Source organism: Varanus komodoensis, unplaced genomic scaffold (genome assembly GCF_004798865.1).
Source record: "Varanus komodoensis strain SLA01 unplaced genomic scaffold, ASM479886v1 scaffold48, whole genome shotgun sequence".
NCBI classification, from domain to species: Eukaryota; Metazoa; Chordata; class Lepidosauria; order Squamata; family Varanidae; genus Varanus; species Varanus komodoensis.
Genome location: NW_025336059.1, coordinates 7174667 through 7185830, shown reverse-complemented (window position 1 = coordinate 7185830; position 11164 = coordinate 7174667).

Sequence of the window (11164 nt, the reverse complement as noted above, 5' to 3'; positions counted from 1 at the left end):
GGCCAGGGGTCCTGCATTTCTCCATCTCAGGCCCCCGCCACAGAAAAAGAAGCGCAGTCCATAGCCTAAGCCACAGAAATGGCACAGTGGAGACTGCCCTGAATTCATCTCCCTTGTAAAACGGGCAAGACTTTCAGAGATGAAAGAGAAGTTCCGGGAAACGTCTCCCAGGGTCGTAACATCCTGAGAGACCATCGTGTTCTTTCCAGTCCCCTGGAAGGAGCTTTTGCTGCTCATGTGGTCAGGTCCTCGTGGCCTTTGCGCACCAAATGATCTTACCACACTGCCAGCCTCTCGGCTGGGGTTGGAGGTGACTGGCCATTCCCCTCCAAGTCACTGCTGGCCCCACTTTGCTCACTGATGGCGTCCCACCCCACGGAGGAGAAAGAAACATTAAATTATTGCAAATACGCACTTCTGAGTTTCTCTGAATCAGCTTTTGGCTGTCACAGCGTTCAGTTCTGCTGGCAGCCGCGGACGGGCGAAGGCCAAGTCTGACCACTTCCCTCGTACGTTTCCTTGTGGCACAACTTGCTTGCTTGGGAGCTGGGACAGTTTAAGATTTCGGATGCTGCTTTTCCAAACCGCATGGTACTTCGGCTTGCTTTTTTGAACCTGGCTCTGTTTGTTTTAAACCGTGCCATTGGCTACACAATTTCTACCATGCATTGTGACTCACTTTTGAGCGGTCTTTCCTATTTTTTTAAGCACTGGGGTGAGATTCTGTAATCCTGGCAATTATGGGTTCTGCTCATTTAAGCTTATATTCCTTAGTAAGTGTAGCAGTTTTGTCTCGAGCTAAGAAGGTTCAACGTGAGCGATGGATGGTAAATGCTGTACTGGGTTTAACTTCCTAGAATTTTCTATTTGATCAGGGGGTGAATAAAAGTTTTTAAGTGAAAACATGGAGCTAGTCCCTGCAGCTGTAGACAGAAAGCAGAAGGTCTTTGTGACCACCGACTGGAAGAATCGGCAAAATAGTGAATAGAGGTAGCCCCACCGTACCAGTCTGAAAAGAAGCACCTTGGATCCTTGAAGCACAAGGGCAGGAAATCTGCCGGCCTCAAGATATTCTGGACGTTTCAACTCCAATCAGCCCTATCCAACAGGGCTAATATGGATGATGGGAGTTAGAGCCCGGCATCTGGAGGGCCACCGGTTCCCTAGTCAGATACAGCAAACCCACAGGCTGCAAGGGCACCATTGATTCCTCAAGAAAGTGCATGAGAAACCCTGGCCAAATGCAGTCATTTGTTGTGATTGAGCTTGGCAGCTTTTCCCTGCAGCTGGAAAAAGAAAGGGGAAAACAGCACAGCCGAAGAGAAACAGGAACATTCTGAAAGGATTTCTCCAAACTGGGTGGATGGGCAACCAAACAGCAAATAGAGTTCAATCTCAGTGCAGGTCCAGAAGCTGCAGATCAGGAAAGAGATCTTGAAATCAAGGCAAATGGTTTGATGGAGACATCTAGGCTAGGAATCCTCGGTGGGGTGGCTGAACGGAAAGCTGCCAGTGCTTCGATGCCTTTGCCAGCATCCATTGTGCCTCCATAACTGGGATGTGGAGTGCAGTGCCTGTCGCTTCCCCAGGAACGATTCCGTGATGCAGCACCCATGAGCCTCCCAAAAGATAATTTTAGAAAAATTCCATTTTGTAATACACATGGATGAGAAGGATTTTGTTTCTAGCTATTTCAATTCTAGCAACTGTACTTAGGCTGCCACGTAAATGGGCAAAATATTCAAACAGGCAACCACATGAAGCTGTCATCTATTTGTCACCCATTTGTAAATGAAAGTGTAAGGTTTTCAGTACACTGTATCGCAAGCCTTACCCTTCTCATTTTGTATATCAGGCATCTAACTGTCAGAAGTGCAGAGAATCCATTTCCTCCCCATTTGTTAATTTCATGAAACGGGTAAATAATTTAAAAGCCTGTGCTTACCCATGAATATGAAATTAATTTTCAGTTTGTGCAGTTCCAGAACAAAATGGTTAATAATCTCCTGCTAAAAAAGAAGCAACTCTTTGGACATGGCCATAACAGATGTTTAAAAGAAACATTAGCTCTCCTGCACCTCCAGCAAGAAGCCAAGCTAGACAACCCCTGATTAAAGAGCAACTGCAGTGTTCAAACAAGACTTTTTCTGAATAAAATGCTGCCTCAGATGCAAAGACCAGACAGACACCAAAGTGGCGATCCACAAAAGGCATGTTGTGTTGGCACCCGGAACTCTTTCTCCAATGCCAAATGTGTCCACTGGGCCAAAAGGCCCCCTGGCTGTAGAGCTGGCAAAGGTGCAGAGAAGTGGGCACTCCGCATCATGGGGGCTGGAGCAAAACCTCTGTTAGAGGCAGAAGACTTGGGGCTTGTGCATTTAGAGAGGAGGCAAATAAGAGGGCTGGGAGTTTAGCAAATTATGCAGTGTCCGAAAAAGCATGGGGAAAGGATCTCCCTCCAAAGATGGGGTCATGTGGGGAAAGTGACTGCTGCAAGATGCAAGACTGAGGGAGGGCTTCCCACATGTCACGCTAAGTGTGCAGCCCTCTGGCACAAGGTTTAGCAATGGCGGCTGCTTCCACTGGCATTAAAAGGGGCTTAGGCCATCTCAAGACAGATAAGGCAATCAGTGGTCCTGACAGGTCTATGCAGCATTCATATCCGGCAGCACCAAGCCCCAAGCCACCGGTGCTCAGGACCCAACAACTCCCCCCATGCCCTGCAGGCATGTTTGGCAGGAGGTTTGGCTGAAGAAGCAGGGCTCCAATTTTCTTCTAGGTATCCAGCGTTGCTCCTGGCCGAGAGAGCAAGATGAGGCAGGGGTGTGAAGAGACTTCCAGGCGCACGACTGCAAGAGCCTCCGCTGGTCAGTTTCCAGCACCCAGAGTGCCACTCTTTAGATGCACCCCTTTATTGTGCAAACCTCTACAGGAATCTGCAGCAATGAGCTAAGCTATCCTGGAAAGAAAGGGCAAAGTCAGGTTCTTGGTAGCAAGTCTGACAGGGCTGGTAAGAAGGACATTAGCAATGCAAGGGCAAGACGGTGAGGGCCAGCTGAGCGCTCGAAAAAAAACATGTCTTTCAACCTCCTCAAGTGCAGCTCTCAGCCTGGGAACGAGCAGATCAAAGGAAAGAGGAACGAAGCCGCCCAATCTCCCCAGCACGTTCTAAGTGTCCAGAGGAAATGACCTTCAAAAATTAGAGCATTTCAAGCTAGGTGGAGGAGGGCTGGAGGAGAGGATATGCCTTCCCAGCATGGCCTGCTCAGTGCAAGACACAAAGCAAATAGTTCTGCCTCTTGACCCATCACAGTCATGTACTTAGGGGGGCCCCAGCCCCCCAGCAATTGCCTCTATGTTCCTAGGGTGTCCAGGCTTGCACTGGTCTAAAAATATCCCACGATATTTGGCCCTGTTGGAATGCTGGACTCGACAGACCTGTGGCCTGATCCAATCTCCTTCGCAATTCAAAATAAGGATGGAGATGGCCAGATGGCCCGGTAGGCAGAATGCTTCAGAGCCTTTTGTAACCCAGCAATGGTAGCATCCTCCACTGCTGTCCTAGGATCTGCTGCCACGATGAACGAGGAGGGCTCTCACGGGGTGACAAAACACATTTTCTCCATGCAAAAGGTCTTCACCCCCCGGAATCTCCCAGGAAGGCTGAAAAGGCTCATGTCAAAGCTTGGACAGATGCTGCCAGTCAGTGTCATGCATATTGAGCTAAACAGACCAATAGTTTGATTCCGTATAAATAACAGTGGTGTGGGAAACATTAGGCGTAGATGACTTGGGTCGAGCATCCTCACTTGAATACATTCCGATTGTGGGGTCTCGTGCAAAATCCTTCATGGGGCCAAGTTAACATCTTTCCGTTGGCTCTTACCGTGATACCTTTAATATCAGTCCAAGTGCTTGTTTCAACTCGAGATGCTTACTGGCCTTCATAAAGCTTTTGCCACTGGCTCTTCAGCTCGGATTTCAAGATGGGGTGACGTCCCTTGCAGGAAGTTGATCTTGAAAAGCTCAGTGGGTTGCTATTGGAGCAACCGTCTCACTGCCTCGGTACCTCTGTGCCCAGTTGCGTGACCCTAGACATGACAATGTTGGGACCCAGGTATACGCAGCTGAACCAGGAAGAGGTGCATGATCTGTGATTTGAAACAGGAGGGCCTACCAGTTCTTACACCTTTCCCCCCATGAAGCAAAAGCTCTTAGCTTCCAGGTCTCACAGTGTGAACTGCACCCAAGACACATTTAGTGAGGAACTGGTTGAAGAAATCTGCAGAAGAAATGGGTTCCAAAAATGGCAGGAAGTGTGACTAGGCTGCAGAAAAAGGCTAGAGATTTGAATGTGTGTAACGCAAAAGAGCTAGGACGGCGTTTGTTCCAAAGGAGCCTGGGGCGGATGCCCAAACATCTCATGCACCTTTTGACACCAATTCAGGGTCTTCTTGCAGGTCGTTCCATATTCCTACCAAAACAGACTTAGGGGCAAATCCTCACGGAAGGGTAATATGCTACACCTGTTGTGCTCGGTTTTCTTTCCAGAATAAAGGGGCTCGAAGGAGCTGCTGGGGCATTTTTTTCTCAACCTTTGAAAGATTAGCTTTGTGTATTTTTGTGATAGGGCTGATTACTCTCCCACTTCAGGGGAGTGCATCCACAAGAAGCAGAAGCTTTTTTGTTTTCTCTCAGCTGAGGCTGAGGAAGGGTTGCATTGTCTACCTCCCATAGCTATAGATACTGAAACATCCAGGCACAGACAAGTATCGAGAAAGCCTTCACACCTTTCATTACACGAACTCTGTAAAACGCTTTGCAAAAATGGCATCCCTGGAACAATGAGTGGAACCACTGAAAGCCATTTTCTTTTTCTGTTGGTCTGACAGACCCTTTCCCACTCTCTCCAATATTAGCTCCCAAATTCCGCCTCTGATCCTGGGATAATTCCAACATGTTGCATCGCGCTGAAATTGATGTTATTTTATCCCTTTCACCTGCCTCTCTGTTTTCAGATTTTTTAAGGCAACTTTTAACTCCCTCTGTGGCATTTTAACTCTGTGCTTCTCACCACGCCGAAGCACCCAAAGCGCTCTCTCTCTTTTGTCCTTCTTCATGAAGGCCTCAGCTCATTTTACTCCAGCGCCGCCTTAACCATTTCTCCACCTCAAGAAGCATTATAATCTCCCAGCTTTGGCAACTTACTGCATGTAAAACTATATTAAGCAGGAGCGCCCTGACAAGTGTGTATTGTTCCTCTAAGTCTTCCATATTCCCTGCTCCACTTCTCTTTCTTTGGCTGAGATTATCCTCTACAGGCCTGGTGCTGCTTTGCAGGAGCAAAGCGTGCGCATGGGGCACAAAGAGAATCCCCACCACCATCCGGGCCGCGTCTGGCACAGCAGCAGCCCAACCGAGGCTGTGAAAATGGAGAAACTGGAGGAGCTCCGGTGTGAAGAAATGACCCAACACACACTTGCCTTCACACGGCTCTAAAGCACGCGTCTGATGTGTGTGGCGCCTGACTTTTCAAGAAGCGGGGCGCACGATTGCTTTTTATGAGCATGTGCCTGGGTAAAAGCAGCCTGGGGGAAGGGTCCTAGATCAAATCAAGCCAGAACTTGGGTCGGCTTATGTTGGGCACATCCCGAGAAGGCAACATTCCCAGGAGAAGGCAATCATGCTAGGGGAAGTCAAAGGTGGAAGAAAAGGAAGACCAAATAGGAGGTGGATGGACTCTATCGAGAAAGGAATTTGAGTTTACAGATAGCACAGGGTGTGTGTGTGTGTGGGGGGGTGCTTTCTACTTGGTTTCTACTCTTCCTTGCAACCTCTTTTAATTGAGAAGAATCCTTTCCTGACTGGGTGCAAGAGTTCTAGAGTAGGGCGCAGCAGTGCCCCTTCTCACCTAGGCCCAGGCCTTATGGCCTAGCCAATCTTATGGTCTCCAGATGTGTTGGGTCACAACTCCCATGTAGAATCTACACTACTAACCAATGCTTGTGAACTTGTGAGCCGAGGGGAAGCAAGCAGGCCATAAACCACAGGGGGTGGGGGCTTGTGGGGGCAGAATACTGCGAAAGGAAAGACTGCCCCCCCACCCAAGCCAATCCAGAAGAACTTTCCTTGCCCTCTGGGCCAAATCTGGGTTCTCGGGACCTGAGAAAAGAAAGGAAGTACTCAAGGGCACTGAAGGTTCCTTGAGAGAAGGGGGGGATTTGGCAAAGCCATCCAATGCAACAACTGGGAAGGGCAGAGGCATTCTTACGGTGCTCGTGCAGGCTCCAGGCCGGGCCAGAAGAAACCTCACTCCCCAGTCTGCACAGCCAGAACCGAGCTCTGGAACACGTACAAGTCGAAAGGGGCAAGGGGGGCTTCTGCTGGGCTACGGAGGACTTTGTCTGGCATCTTCCAGCAAGCAAGACGCTCCACAGACACTTGCTGGGGAGAGTGAGCGGCCCAGAGCGAGTCCGTGTGTTTCACAGAGTCCTTGCACTTCAGGAGCAATTAGCAGTAGGGTTGAACTAATTCCCTCTGCAGAGGCTCCAACACAAACAACACGCACTGGCTCCCACTCGGCACCTCCGTGCACACTCACTCCGTGTTTGAAAAGGGCCAGGCCGGGCCTGCCAAGAATAACACAAATAGCCCAGGGCTTCTTCAGGTTAAGAGGCGGCCTTGGAGGTAAAGAACTGCCTGGCTGGCAGTTGCACTCACACTCAGTGACCAGCAGAAAGGCTGCCTGTGTTCAGAGTTCTGGGGTCAAGAAATGAGGGGCGGGGAAGACACAGCAACAAGGGCCCGTGTATCCAGTGCCCCTCCTCCCGGCAGACGTCCGCCCTCCAAGCATGACTCAGGTGGAAGGGAAGAACAAGCAATAAAGTCCCGGCTGTGACTCCAGAACACCTCCAGCTTTCGAAGAGCTGCACCGAGATGATATAAATACTCCGCAAACAGCACCTGCATGGCAAAGGAGCCACGCACGCCAACCAGCACGGCCTCGGCTCCTCCAGCTGCAACAACAGCCGGGAAGGGAGTGACCTCAGGGGCGCTTCCAGCCCCGGAACCTGGACAGAGCAGCCGAGCACCACACCTTGGGGACCTGATGCCAGGAGGGGTTTTGGGAGTGAAAAGCCACCTGGGCTGCCCTAACCGAAGGGCAGGACCAACACTTGGGAGGCAGCCCTTGGGGCTTGCAAAACTTTCCTACCGCCCCTCTAAAGATGCCTACTAGAAGCCTGGGAGGGTTGGGCTTCTCGCGGTTTCCATGGAGCAACGCCATTCGCTCAAGCCATGAAGAGGGAGCAGGGGAATGGAATTCCCAAGGGGACATTGCTTCCAACAATCTCCTGGCCAAAGAACCTTGCTGTGTGTCGTCACACACCATTTTACGGTGACCCTGTGAAGGAAAGCCCTCGCAACCCTCCTGTCCAGCACAGCTCCATTCAGCACGTCCAAGTCCAAGGGTGTTTCCGGGATTCAGTCCATCTCGTATTTGGTCTCCTCTTTCATCTTCTGCTTTTGACTTTTCCGAACATGATGGTCTCCTCCAGGAAGTCTTGCCTTGTTATGATGTGTCCGAAGCAGGGCAGCCCCAGTGCGTCACCTCTGCTTCTAGGGAAAGTTCTGGCTTGATTTCATCCAGGACCCCCTTGACGGTCTGTCAGTCCAGGGTGTTTGCAAAGCTCTCCTCCAGGATCACGTTTTGAACGCATCCATTTTCTCCCCATCAGCGTTCATTGCCCATCTTTCACACCCATACATTGCAATTGGGCATGCAATTGTTTGGATGATCTTGACCTTGGTCTCCAGTGAAATGCCCTTCCACATGATGCTCTTTTCTAGTTCCTTCAGCACAAAGACCCTACACTAAATGGCCCGTTACAGAGAGCACGGCAAAAGGGAGAGAGGAGAATGCGGGTGGGTTGTGGGGAACAAACAGCTAATTCTACAGACTTCCCTGCACCTGCTGAAGGCATGGTGAGGAAATGTGTGCATGAACTGGGTTACATTCTAGTCTGTTTTAGACTAGACCTAAGATTTTAAGGAAATTCCCTGGACTAGGGCAATCAGATGGATCCATTTGGTTGCCATGAATGGGCAAACAGATGGCTCAGCCAGGAAAGTTAGTAAGATAAAGAATACCATTCTCTGTTGGGTGGCCTTTTTAAGCCCATTGTGGCTTAAAGAGTGGATTGCAGTGACAGTGTGAACCAGGTCCAAGTGTAGAGAAGAAAGCTGGGAGAGGGGGAAATTCAGCTCTTGATGCACAGATCCTTTGCTGATGGAGCACAGAACCCCACTTAGACTCTGCAAGAACCTATTGCAGGAGCAGCATCAAGCAGAACAGAGTATCTTTTCCACACACCTGGACCCCACTGCTCAACAGTTCCCATGAGTTTCTGTTTAGCAACTGGGAGAGTTTAGCAGCCTGCCCGCTCTAGGAAGCCAACTTGAAAGGTACACAAGGATGTTAGAAATGTGCATTGCTACATTCAGAGACTTCTGCACAGGACACACCTCTTCCTATCTTGCAGGAGCTTGAGGGGCAGGAAAAATGGAGAAGCTGAGCTAGCAAAATTGGGACTGCCTCCCCATCTAGTGGTCTCAGTCGGAAGTGCAGAGATTGGTTCCTAGCTCTCTGTAGCAAACTCTGGAAGGTTTTGCCACTGAAGTTGTGGAAAGGGTTCGTCGTGCAAATACCATGGCTACCGTCTGTATTTCAGGAATGCATGGTATCCTGCAGGAACTGATCCGGTGGCTAGAAGTGCTTTTCACTTCATTTGGTAATCAGGCCCCAACTTAAGTTGGCCTCACCTAGCAGCTTGGCTACTCCAGATGCGAGACCGGCACGTAAAATGGTAACAACAGAGGGACACCTCTGGAATCTCTCATTACGTCCTGAATCTTGCTTTCCTTAGAAGCAAAGCTGAGCCATTTATTTCACCTCCACTCCAGTTTGCTGGGCCACGGAAAATTGGTCTTCTGCTGCAAACGATACAACAGTGTGCTGCTTCATCTACTTGTGTGATTTTAGACACCAAACACAATCTGGGGCAGAGTGCTAAAAATGTCATCAGTGGAGGAAAAGAGCACCTGTGGAGCGTGACCAGCTCTCATACCAAGAGGCAACACTCAGACGTCTTACCTGTGGGGCCCACCTTGGAACTGCCAAGGTTTCCCCATGAGCTCGACAGAGTCATGATTTTCCACCTGGCACTTCTCTGGTAACACACCTCATGTATCAGCCAGTACAGTGCAAATTTAGGCCACGGCACTTCTCCCCTCTTCAGATAAGCAAACTACTTATCTTCAAGTTAAAATGCTGCACTGTAGGAACTGTTAGCAAAGGCTCTCGCCATGCACTTCAAAGCGAAATGCTTCAAATTGATTTCTTCCCACTAAGGTCAAGGACTTGCTTTCTAGGTATTAATAATAGCAATCATATACTACATAGTTAAATAGTAGTAGCTCTGTGCTTATGACACACAGGACCTTTTCTCTAAAGCTGTGACCATTGAGATCCACCTATCAGAGAACACACTGCAGCAGAAACTGGTATTTCTGTAATGTCTATTACAGAGAGACATGAAAATGAACAGTTAGGGGTGCAAAATTAATTCCAAAGAGGTAGAGGAAAGGCAGGTGTGGAAGTTTGTATCACCAGCTGGTGAAGAAACAGAAGCAATCTTTATTTTTGTTTTGCCTGTTTCAGTTTTGTAAATAGAAAGTCACTTTGACATGCACAGAATCAAAGTAACTAAGTTCCTGGAAAAGGGAAGGGAGAAGTTTCCAAACTCTGCCCCTGTGAGGGAAGCAGAGAATTCATCATCGTAACGTCATGTCTTCTGACAAGCACAGGGCTGAAGGGCCAAATACAACTTAACAGGCAATGGCTACTGAAGAAAAACACCCTAATATACAAATTAGGGGTGTACAGCAAGTGTCAAGATTCCATTTGATCTGGATCTTGAAATCAGCCCAAGCCTTGCCAAAGGCCATTTGCCAAAGGCCACTTCCTTTGACTCGGTTGTACTCCAGAAATCTCCGTCTTCGTGCCTCCTGATGTTTACCATTAGAAGTCAAGGCATAGCTATAATGTTCCTTTTGGTCAGAACTGAATTATTTTTGCAATCCTTATAAAGGGATTCTGTGGGGCAAATTTCAGGCAAATAGGTGAAAGGAGAACAGGGCTACACGTTTACCATGTATTTTTTTTCTTTAAAAAATGAAGCTGCCAGAAATATTGTTATTTCTTTGCAGAATTGGACGGGATTTTCAGGGCTGGTTGCCCCTTCCGAAAGGACCAAACCTGCCAAGCACAGGCAGTTTTGTTCCAAAGTAGCATTTACAGTTTGGGGTTTTCAAAAATAAACAATGCACATAGCTCTCTGTGGGCAATTGAGAGCAGAGAGGTGGCCCAATTTAAGACACCTGCAGAGTTTTGGAAGGATGGGTACTTTTTCTTTTGGTGGGTGTATTGAGATTTTGTGGGGCAGAGTAATTGGACTTCCTCTTGCCCCTTGTATGTTGTATGACAATGGTATTTATCACGGCTGTTCCAAGGCTTGGGGAGTTATAAATGTACAGCAGCTCCAGATATTCTTCCTGCTCAGTTGGCATCAGAAAGAGCAAGGCGGCAGGAATCCTCAAGACAATGAGACTTGAACATTCAGCAGTACCCAATGCGACAAGCCTCGCACCAGTGAACACTGGAGAGCCACTGTGGTGTCGTGGTTACGAGTGCGGGCAGGGGACTCAGATCTGGGTTCTAGTCCCCGTTCAGCTGTGAAACTCGGTGGGTGACTTGGGGCCAGCCACAGACTTTCAAGTCCAACCAACCTCACAGAGTTCTTGTTGTGAGGGCAAGATTGAGAGGAGGAGGAATTATCTAAGATACCTTGTGTTCCTAGAAAGTAAAACAGATGAGATCTAAATATTACTTCAACATCCCTCTGCCAAACACTGGGTTTTGGGAAGCGAGACTCTTCCTTGTCCCGATTGGTGCTTTCCTTACATGGACAACTTGGGGAGGAATGTTCCGATTTTCATACACATCAGCTCAGTAATGTTCAGATCCGAAGTGTTTTAGAGAAATCCCACCTTGACTGAGACTGGATCTGGATTTGGCTGAATCTCGAGCACTCTCACTGCAAATGTT